This window comes from Calliphora vicina, chromosome X, assembly GCF_958450345.1.
Source record: "Calliphora vicina chromosome X, idCalVici1.1, whole genome shotgun sequence".
NCBI lineage: Eukaryota > Metazoa > Arthropoda > Insecta > Diptera > Calliphoridae > Calliphora > Calliphora vicina.
In genome coordinates, this window is record NC_088785.1 from 262501 (window position 1) to 274126 (window position 11626).

Below are 11626 nucleotides of genomic sequence, written 5' to 3' on the forward strand. Positions count from 1 at the left end.
TGATGAATATGAATGGATTAACTAGTTTTACTCTATGTTAACAAAATCGAGTAAGCTGCTCGTGATGTTTTGATATTGAATGGATTAAACTCTAGATTCTTTATTATACAAATAATAAATAAGAATATTTTGAAAATTGAATGTGTGAAAAGAAATTAACTAAATAATAAAAATATTTTTCTTAACAATGTTTTGAAAAATTTCATTCTGCCAAGTGCTCTGAATGTCAATGTGAAGAAATTCGAGTAAGCGCGTTTAAACGGCTGTATTAAATATTAAGATCATAAGGAGGTAGCCAAATACCTCGTCATACAAATAGTGATGATGAATATGAATGGTTTAACTAGTTTTACTCTAATTTTAACAAATTCGAGTAAGCAGCTAATGATGTTTTGATATTGAATGGATTAAACACTAGATTATTTATTATACAAATAATAAATGAGAATATTTTGAAAATTGAATGTGTGAAAAGAAATTAACTAAATAATAAATATTTTTCTTAACAATGTTTTGAAAAATTTCATTCTGCCAAGTGCTCTGAATGTCAATGTGAAGAAATTCGAGTAAGCGCGTTTAAACGGCTGTATTAAATATTAAGATCATAAGGTAGCCAAATACCTCGTCATCATACAAATAGTGATGATGAATATGAATGGTTTAACTAGTTTTACTCTAATGTTAACAAAATCGAGTAAGCAGCTCATGATGTTTTGATATTGAATGGATTAAACACTAGATTCTTTATTATACAAATAATAAAGAAGAATATTTTGAAAATTTAATGTGTGAAAAGAAATTAACTAAATAATAAATATTTTTCTTAACAATGTTTTGAAAAATTTTATTCTGCCCATAAATAAATTTTAGAGTAAAACTACTTTGAATTTTTTCATTGTCGCTTAATAATGCGGTACTGAGCCATTATTTGTTTTTTAAACGGCTGTAGCAAATATTAAGATCATAAGGTAGCCAAATACCTCGTCATACAAATAGTGATTATGAATATGAATGGTTTAACTAGTTTTACTCTAATGTTAACAAAATCGAGTAAGCAGCTCATGATGTTTTGATATTGAATGGATTAAACACTAGATTCTTTATTATACAAATAATAAAGAAGAATATTTTGAAAATTGAATGTGTGAAAAGAAATTAACTAAATAATAAATATTTTTCTTAACAATATTTTGAAAAATTTCATTCTGCCAAGTGCTCTGAATGTCAATGTGAAGAAATTCGAGTAAGCGTGGTTGATGAGATGAAAAAATTTATTACAAAAAAAAAAAATGATGGCTCAGTTCATCATTATTAAGCGATAATGAAAAAATACAAAGTAGTTTTACTCTAAAATTTATTACAAAAAAAAAAAATGATGGCTCAGTTCATCATTATTAAGCGATAATGAAAAAATACAAAGTAGTTTTACTCTAAAATTTATTACAAAAAAAAAAAATGATGGCTCCGCTATGTCATTATTAAGCGACAATGAAAAAATACAAAGTAGTTTTACTCTAATGCTGACAAAAATTTGATTCTGTCCAGTGCTCTGAATGTTGTCAATGTGAAGAAATTTCAGTAAGCGCTGTTGAACGGCGGCATTAAATATTAAGGTCTTAAGTTAGACAAAGTCCTCATCATCGAATTAGTGATGCATATGAATGGATTAACGAGATTCCTACTGTCCCTATATTTAAAAAAAAAATGTTGACTCTCATCACCACATCATTATGAAAAAATTTAATAAAATATTGGCTCATCACATTATTGTGAAGAAAATAATAAAATATTGGCTCATCCTATCATTATGAAGTAAAAAAAAGAAAAATACTGAGTAGTTTCATTCTAATTTCAAAGTAGAAAAATTTATTTAAAAAAAATGTTGGCTCTCATCGCCACATCATTGTGAAAAAAGAAAAAATATTGGCTCACACATCATTATTAAGCGATAAAAATAACGATAGAGTAGTTTTACTCTAATGCTTACACAAAAATGTGATACTGTAAGCGCGGTTGAACGGCGGAATTAAATATTAACGTCATTAGGTAGACAAAGTTCTCGTCATCTAATTAGTGACACATATGAATGGATTAACGAGTTTCCTACTGTCCCTAGGAAAATTATACTGTCCCTTGTTTGCTGATGATAGATGTATTAAAATTATTTAGTTTTACTCTACTCTACTCTATTACTTATACACAAAAATGTTGTTTGCTAATGAGATGAATGTATAGATGGATGGATGTATGTATTAAAATTATTTAGTTTTACTCCTCTACTAATAATAACAATACTACTACACAAAACAAAACAAAATATAAAATGTATTGTGGATTTAATAAAATCTATAATGATTTTCCTTTATAATAGTACCAAAAATAATAAAGAAAAGTTAAATTTTTATACAAATTTGTTAAATTTGTGAAAATAATACTATTTATTAGTTAAATGTTATAAATTGAAAAAAATGTGGACTAAAATCTATAATGATTTTCATACAAAATCCCAAAAATAATAAAGAAAAGTATATTTTTCATACAAATTTTTACAATTTAAGGAAATATTTCATAAAATAATAAAATTTTTGAAAAAATCGAAAATTTTTTATTTTGAAATATTGAACAATTTGAAAAGAAAATCTATTTAGATGTTGATATTAGTTCATATTGTATGAAATTTCTTAAAAAAATTATCAAAATCGATAAAATTTTATTTTAATTTTTCTTACTTTTGTAAGTTAGGGAAATAGAAATTTTGAAATTTTGAAATTTCAAAAAAAAAAAATCTACAATTTTAGAAAATTTAAAAATTTTTTTTATCCAAAAATTAGTAATAATTCGTACGATTCATAATCAAAAAGAAAATTTCAAAAAAGTTGCTTAGAACTCAAGATATACAATTTTAAAGTTTCGGAAAACGAAATTGGCGGGGAAGTTGTATGTAACTATCTCTATATACTCTTGACATAAAATGCAGAGATACTAAATATTCACACAAAACATCAAAAATACTAATATACGGTGTGTTAAAATTGATTTAAGAATGAAAATCGAATGCGAATGATGATATTGTGCAAGAATGTTACAACGTGAATGTTGGAACTATTTGCTTGTTTTTTATATTGTGTATTGAGGTTTTTAAATATCTATTTTATTATTTGCGTTGAATATATGTGGTATAGTATTTTGTGTGTGGGGAGAGCAATGAAAACTTTTTTTAGTTTATTTGCCGCTAACGATGAATCTATTTAAGTTTGTCGACAAATTTTTTTAGTTTGTTGATTGAACTGTATAGTTATTCGTTAGTGTAATTATTTATTTTATTTTTTTTTTTTATAATTTTAATTTTTCTTTATTGAAATATTAAAATTAATTTTTATTCAATGTGCTAAAATTATTTATGATGCTTTGGTCTCTAGAACAAGAATTTTTTTATATTCTTGGGGATTTCAATATTTGCATTGGTAAATTTATTTTGTTAAAATCGAATAAAGAAAAATAAGTATTTTCTTAGTTTTTTTTATATAAGATTTTTTTGGTGAAGATTTTTTGGTGTTTTTCAAAAATGTATAAAATGTAAAAATGAAATATGAATGAAATGTAATTCTTAATTGCATATCAAAAAATATCATATATATTGAAAAATATTATATGATGCAATGTGAAATAAATGATAATAGAACAATATATTGTTTAAAAATCAAGAACAGTGAATTTGGAATGACGAATATGACGCGATAAAAAGCTGATTTTCGTTAAATTTCTTTTCAACTAAAACCAATTGAAAACAAATAATATAAATAAAACATTATTCTGGTTGATCCTGCCAGTAGTTATATGCTTGTCTCAAAGATTAAGCCATGCATGTCTAAGTACACACGAATTAAAAGTGAAACCGCAAAAGGCTCATTATATCAGTTATGGTTCCTTAGATCGTTAACAGTTACTTGGATAACTGTGGTAATTCTAGAGCTAATACATGCAATATAAATACGGACCTTTGGGACGTATGCTTTTATTAGGCTAAAACCAAGCGATCGCAAGATCGTTATTATGGTTGAACTCTAGATAACTTGCTGATCGTATGGTCTTGTACCGACGACAGATCTTTCAAATGTCTGCCCTATCAACTTTTGATGGTAGTATCTAGGACTACCATGGTTGCAACGGGTAACGGGGAATCAGGGTTCGATTCCGGAGAGGGAGCCTGAGAAACGGCTACCACATCTAAGGAAGGCAGCAGGCGCGTAAATTACCCACTCCCAGCTCGGGGAGGTAGTGACGAAAAATAACAATACAGGACTCATATTAGAGGCCCTGTAATTGGAATGAGTACACTTTAAATCCTTTAACAAGGACCTATTGGAGGGCAAGTCTGGTGCCAGCAGCCGCGGTAACTCCAGCTCCAATAGCGTATATTAAAGTTGTTGCGGTTAAAACGTTCGTAGTTGAACTTGTGCTTCATACGGGTAGTACAACTATAATTGTAGTTTGTACTGTACCTTATGTATGTAAGCGTATTACCGGTGGAGTTCTTATATGTATTAAATACTTGTATTTGTGCATATTCCTCCTATTTAAACCTGCTTCAGTGCTCTTCATCGAGTGTTGTTGTGGGCCGGTACAATTACTTTGAACAAATTAGAGTGCTTAAAGCAGGCTCCAAATGCCTGAATATTTTGTGCATGGAATAATGAAATAAGACCTCTGTTCTACTTTCATTGGTTTTTAGATCAAGAGGTAATGATTAATAGAAGCAGTTTGGGGGCATTAGTATTACGACGCGAGAGGTGAAATTCTTGGACCGTCGTAAGACTAACTTAAGCGAAAGCATTTGCCAAAGATGTTTTCATTAATCAAGAACGAAAGTTAGAGGTTCGAAGGCGATCAGATACCGCCCTAGTTCTAACCATAAACGATGCCAGCTAGCAATTGGGTGTAGCTACTATCATGGCTCTCTCAGTCGCTTCCCGGGAAACCAAAGCTTTTGGGCTCCGGGGGAAGTATGGTTGCAAAGCTGAAACTTAAAGGAATTGACGGAAGGGCACCACCAGGAGTGGAGCCTGCGGCTTAATTTGACTCAACACGGGAAAACTTACCAGGTCCGAACATAAGTGTGTAAGACAGATTGATAGCTCTTTCTCGAATCTATGGGTGGTGGTGCATGGCCGTTCTTAGTTCGTGGAGTGATTTGTCTGGTTAATTCCGATAACGAACGAGACTCAAATATATTAAATAGATGCTTTCAGGATTATGGTGTTTGAAGCTTTTGTAGCCTTCATTCATGAGTGCAGTAAAATGTGTGAGTGTTTGAATGTGTTTATGAAAGTGGAGCCGTACCTGTTGGTTTGTCCCATTATAAGGACACTAGCTTCTTAAATGGACAAATTGCGTCTAGCAATAATGAGATTGAGCAATAACAGGTCTGTGATGCCCTTAGATGTCCTGGGCTGCACGCGCGCTACAATGAAAGTATCAACGTGTATTTCCTAGACCGAGAGGTCCGGGTAAACCGCTGAACCACTTTCATGCTTGGGATTGTGAACTGAAACTGTTCACATGAACTTGGAATTCCCAGTAAGTGTGAGTCATTAACTCGCATTGATTACGTCCCTGCCCTTTGTACACACCGCCCGTCGCTACTACCGATTGAATTATTTAGTGAGGTCTCCGGACGTGATCACTGTAACGCCTTGTGTGTTACGGTTGTTTCGCAAAAGTTGACCGAACTTGATTATTTAGAGGAAGTAAAAGTCGTAACAAGGTTTCCGTAGGTGAACCTGCGGAAGGATCATTAATGTGTTCCTAACCGATAAAAAAATTTTTTTTATATATTTATATATAAAAAATATTAATAAAAAAAAAAACATAATGCCCTTTAAAAAAAAAGGCTAATAAAAATAAAATTAAAAATATTTAAATATTTTTTTTTTATAAAAAAAAAAGAGAAAAACACTAAAAGTGTTATTGAAAGAAAAACTCTTTAATAATAAAATAATATTATATTTTAATAATATTATAAAAAAAGTCGTTGGAAATTATATATATATATAATATATTTTCTTTTATTCTCTTTTATTAAAAAAAGATGTACTGATTTATGAACTTAAATCATACATTGGATGGGAATATTTGAAATATATATAATATATTCATTTTAGTGTACTGGCAATACAATTTATTGTATATCCATACATTGCATAAAAATTAAACTCACAATTATAGTTGTACTTGTATACAAGTTAAAAAAAATTGTTCTTTCTAAAAGAACTAAGATATTCGCAACAAACTTTGTGGTATGTTTTAAAATTAAAAAAAATATTATTGAAGGAATTGATATATGCCAATTTGGTTTGGTGTATTTTTGATTTCTTTCAATAAACAAATTTATGAATTGCTATTTAAACAAAAATAAATATATCACTCTAAGCGGTGGATCACTTGGCTCATGGGTCGATGAAGAACGCAGCAAACTGTGCGTCATCGTGTGAACTGCAGGACACATGAACATCGACATTTTGAACGCATATCGCAGTCCATGCTGTAAGGTACTTTAATTTATAATTAGAGTGCTGCTTGGACTACATATGGTTGAGGGTTGTAAGACTATGCTAAATAAGTTGCTTTAAAAATCTTTTATATATTTAATATGTAAAATTTTTTAAAAGCACATGTTGTATTACTGGATATTCTACTATATTCATAATACTAAAAGTTAAAGATACAAAACCTCTAACGAATAAAATCAGAGTATTTAATATTATATATTTTATATTCATTTTTTTATTGAGGAAGGTCTAGCATAAAATATTTTTTTATGAAACTAGGATTGCCTCTCTATTAAAAAGAATTTTTTATTTAAACAGAAAATAAAAGAAATGATTTCTATTTGTGGTTTTGATATTTTATGATTTAAAAAATTTTTTTATTACAACCTCAACTCATATGGGATTACCCCCTGAATTTAAGCATATTAATGAGGGGAGGAAAAGAAACTAACAAGGATTTTCTTAGTAGCGGCGAGCGAAAAGAAAATAGTTCAGCACTAAGTCACTTTGTCTTTATGGCAAATGTGAGATGCAGTGTATGGAATGTCAAATTTCTAGTATGAGAAATTAACGATTTAAGTCCTTCTTAAATGAGACCATTTACCCAAAGAGGGTGCCAGGCCCGTATAACGTTAATGATTACTAGATGGCATTTCCAAAGAGTCGTGTTGCTTGATAGTGCAGCACTAAGTGGGTGGTAAACTCCATCTAAAACTAAATATAACCATGAGACCGATAGTAAACAAGTACCGTGAGGGAAAGTTGAAAAGAACTCTGAATAGAGAGTTAAATAGTACGTGAAACTGCTTAGAGGTTAAGCCCGATGAACCTGAATATCCGTTATGGAAAATTCATCTTTATGATTTTAATATTTATAATATTATAATAATGGTGTGCATTTTTTCTATAAAGGACATTGTAATCTATTAACATAAATATATTTATCATAAGATCATTTGCTTAAGTTTATTCAAATTATTTTGCTTGCATTTTAATATCGAATAAATGCTTTTGATTTGATAAAGTGTTGATAGATTTATTATATATAGTGCTTAAATATTTATATTTTATAATAGCATATTGATCATTGATCTTTATGTTTATTATATGCACTTATATGATTAACAATGCGAAAGATTCAGGATACCTTCGGGACCCGTCTTGAAACACGGACCAAGGAGTCTAACATATTTGCAAGTTATTGGGAATAAAAACCTAATAGCGTAATTAACATAACTTAATTTAATGGGATTAGTTTTTAGCCTATTTATAGTCTATTAATTCAATCCCGGGGCGTTCTATACAGTTATGTATAATAGTATTTATATTATTTATACCTCTAACTAGAGCGTACCTTGAGCATATATGCTGTGACCCGAAAGATGGTGAACTATACTTGATCAGGTTGAAGTCAGGGGAAACCCTGATGGAAGACCGAAACAGTTCTGACGTGCAAATCGATTGTCAGAATTGAGTATAGGGGCGAAAGACCAATCGAACCATCTAGTAGCTGGTTCCCTCCGAAGTTTCCCTCAGGATAGCTGGTGCATTTAAAAATTATGTAAAATAATCTTATCTGGTAAAGCGAATGATTAGAGGCCTTAGGGTCGAAACGATCTTAACCTATTCTCAAACTTTAAATGGGTAAGAACCTCACCTTTCTTGGTATGAAGGTAGTGGTTGTGATATAATGTGCCCAGTGGGCCACTTTTGGTAAGCAGAACTGGCGCTGTGGGATGAACCAAACGTAATGTTACGGTGCCCAAATTAACAACTCATGCAGATACCATGAAAGGCGTTGGTTGCTTAAAACAGCAGGACGGTGGACATGGAAGTCGTAATCCGCTAAGGAGTGTGTAACAACTCACCTGCCGAAGCAACTAGCCCTTAAAATGGATGGCGCTTAAGTTGTATACCTATACATTACCGCTAAAGTAAATGGTTTATGTTCAATTTCGGTTGGATTATAAACTTTGAAACTTTAGTGAGTAGGAGGGTACAATGGTGAGCATAGAAGTGTTTGGCGTAAGCCTGCATGGAGCTGCCATTGGTACAGATCTTGGTGGTAGTAGCAAATAATCGAATGAGACCTTGGAGGACTGAAGTGGAGAAGGGTTTCGTGTGAACAGTGGTTGATCACGAGTTAGTCGGTCCTAAGTTTAAGGCGAAAGCCGAAAATTTTCAAGTTATAATGAAAAGGAAGTAAAATTGCTTAGTAATTAAACACTTGAATAATTTTGAACGAAAGGGAATACGGTTCCAATTCCGTAACCTGTTGAGTATCCGTTTGTTATTAAATATGGGCCTTGTGCTCATCCTGGCAACAGGAACGACCATAAAGAAGCCGTCGAGAGGTATCGGAAGAGTTTTCTTTTCTGTTTTATAGTCGTACTACCATGGAAGTCTTTCGAAGAGAGATATGGTAGATGGACTAGAAGAGCATGACATTTACTGTTGTGTCGATATTTTCTCCTCGGACCTTGAAAATTTATGGTGGGGTCACGCAAACTTCTCAACAGGCCGTACCAATATCCGCAGCTGGTCTCCAAGGTGAAGAGTCTCTAGTCGATAGAATAATGTAGGTAAGGGAAGTCGGCAAATTAGATCCGTAACTTCGGGATAAGGATTGGCTCTGAAGATTGAGATAGTCGGGCTTGATTGGGAAGCAATAACATGGTTTATGTACTCGTTCTGGGTAAATAGAGATTCTCGGATCTTGTTCCCCGGATAGTAGTTACGTAGCCAATTGTGGAACTTTCTTGCTAAAATTTTTAGGGAATTATCGCAAGATATATTCCTTTTAAATTATAACGACTATCAATTAACAATCAATTCAGAACTGGCACGGACTTGGGGAATCCGACTGTCTAATTAAAACAAAGCATTGTGATGGCCCTAGCGGGTGTTGACACAATGTGATTTCTGCCCAGTGCTCTGAATGTCAAAGTGAAGAAATTCAAGTAAGCGCGGGTAAACGGCGGGAGTAACTATGACTCTCTTAAGGTAGCCAAATGCCTCGTCATCTAATTAGTGACGCGCATGAATGGATTAACGAGATTCCTACTGTCCCTATCTACTACACTTGTGCGTTTTACGTTGAGCTGATCAGACGTGTTTTTATAAGCGGATTTTCGGTACGTAAATTTAAAGTGTTATAGTGCGAATATTAAAAAGAGCGATAGTGGATTTTAAAGCTTGGACTCAGTAGATTCGGGAGAAAGTGATATTTTGTGAATCGGTTGGCGGATGCCTAAGATATAGGCAGATTAAAAATCGGTTGACGAAGAATCAAACGTGTGTATTATTATACATAGTGTGTGTGTGTGTATAGTAAAAGTTGAGACTCCGCTGACAAGGTGTCTCAAGGCCAAACTCCGGCGGCAGTTTTTGGTGTTGCCATACGGCGTGTGAGCTTGTCGGTGTTGCCACTTGTGAAGCGGGTAACACGGTGCAGGTAAGGCAGTGCGGGTAAGGCAGTGTGTCGGTAAGACAGTGTCGGTAAGGCAGTGTGTCGGTAAGGCAGTGTCGGTAAGGCAGTGTCGGTCGGTATTTTTGTGGGACGAATAAAACCGCATTGGTAAGGCAGTGCAAACTGCATTGGTAATACGGTTCATTTCCGGTCGGTAAGGCAGTTCACTTCCGGTTTTGGTTCGACCATTTCCGGTTTGTGTCTCCGCTAAGTGGTGTGTGTCTCCACTAAGTGGTTGGTGTCTGTGCTATTTTGTATTTTGGTGTCTCTACTATTAGGGGCATTCGCATTATAGTACATTTTTGCTGACGGACAGTAGGGGTATTCCTGTAAATTGGAAATTTTTTCTGATTGGTTTATTTTCGTGAGTATACTGTTTTTTGAGTTACTTTCGACAGTTTCTGGTTTGAATAGGTAGATATGCCGCCTGCGGGCAAGAAGAAGGGCGAAAAGCCGAAAGCGAAGGGTGATGCGTCGGACATGACTACGACTGATGGAGGTGAGAGGGTGTTGCCGCCGGTAAGCGTACGTATTGTTAGACATACGGAGAGCGAGTTATCGAGCACAGAGATGGAGGATGAAGTCAAACGATTTAAGGTCGGCTCTCCTAAGCCCAAACGTACTGCTGCTGTTACTCCTGATGCTGCTCCTGCCGATGTTCCAGCTGCTGGTGATGCTATGGAGGTGTCGGATGTTACATCCGGTCCTACCCTCAAGAGGGTGCGTGCACGTAAAAGGCCACAACCAGTCATGGACACTGGTGTAGTTGGCCAGATGAAGGCCGTGAGTGCTGCGTTGCTGGAGTTGGTGATGGCTGATGGTGTTGGGGCTGAGCTGGCCAAGGGCGTGATGGAGCATTCCAGCAAGTTTGAGGTGCTGCTTTTTGGCCTTATGGCAGAGAATGAGCGGTTGAAGGGGCGCCTCGATGTGTACGAGGGTGGTAAGGTGGCTGGGGTGCAGTCGGCGGCCTTTAGGGCTCCCATGGCACCTCCGGTGACTACTAGGCGTAGCGGTGTTTCTGGTGGGGCTATTGTTGCTGCTCCGGTTGCTGTTGTGCCAAAGCCTGTGGAAACGTGGTCGGTGGTGGTTAAGGGGAAGCAGGGTGTCTCATCCAAGGAAGTGGTAGAGAAAGTGCAGAGGGAGGTTGGCCCCACTTTGGGTGTTCGCGTGCACACGTTGCGGCCTATGCGCGATGGCGGAGCGGTCATTAGGACCCCGTCCGTAGCTGAGAGGGAGAAGGTTGCGAAGAATGCCAAGTTCGGTGAGGTTGGGTTGGAGGTTTCGGTAAAGGACAAGCTAGGTCCAAGGGTGGTCGTGCAGCGCGTTCATCCGGAGATATCTCCCGATGAGTTTATGCAGGAGCTCTACGACCTAAATTTTAGGCGTAGGATGACTCCTGATGACTACAAACGCTCAATTAGATTGGTGACAGCTCCGTGGAAGCCTACAGGCGGGCCGGTTAGTGTTGTTTTAGAGGGCAGTAGCGAGGCCATGCAGCAATTGCTGGACAATGGCCGGTGTTATATTAAATGGTTTTCTTTCCTGGTTCGCCCACATGATGCCGTGCCGAGTTGCTTTAGATGCCTGGGCTTTGATCACCTTGTGAGGG

General features: G+C 35.0%; 2 non-coding genes and 1 pseudogene across 2 annotated transcripts; all 3 read left to right on the plus strand.

The window, feature by feature from the left end:
• Positions 1-3810: 3810 nt before the first annotated feature.
• Positions 3811-5797, plus strand: LOC135962873 (small subunit ribosomal RNA). Its single transcript, XR_010576715.1, has one exon. It is a non-coding gene; the product is annotated as a small subunit ribosomal RNA (ribosomal RNA).
• Positions 5798-6421: 624 nt separating this feature from the next.
• Positions 6422-6601, plus strand: LOC135962958 (5.8S ribosomal RNA). The gene has a single exon (XR_010576770.1). It is a non-coding gene; the product is annotated as a 5.8S ribosomal RNA (ribosomal RNA).
• A 330-nt stretch (positions 6602-6931) lies between these two features.
• LOC135962950 (large subunit ribosomal RNA) lies at positions 6932-9661 on the plus strand (annotated as a pseudogene).
• Positions 9662-11626: the final 1965 nt, after the last annotated feature.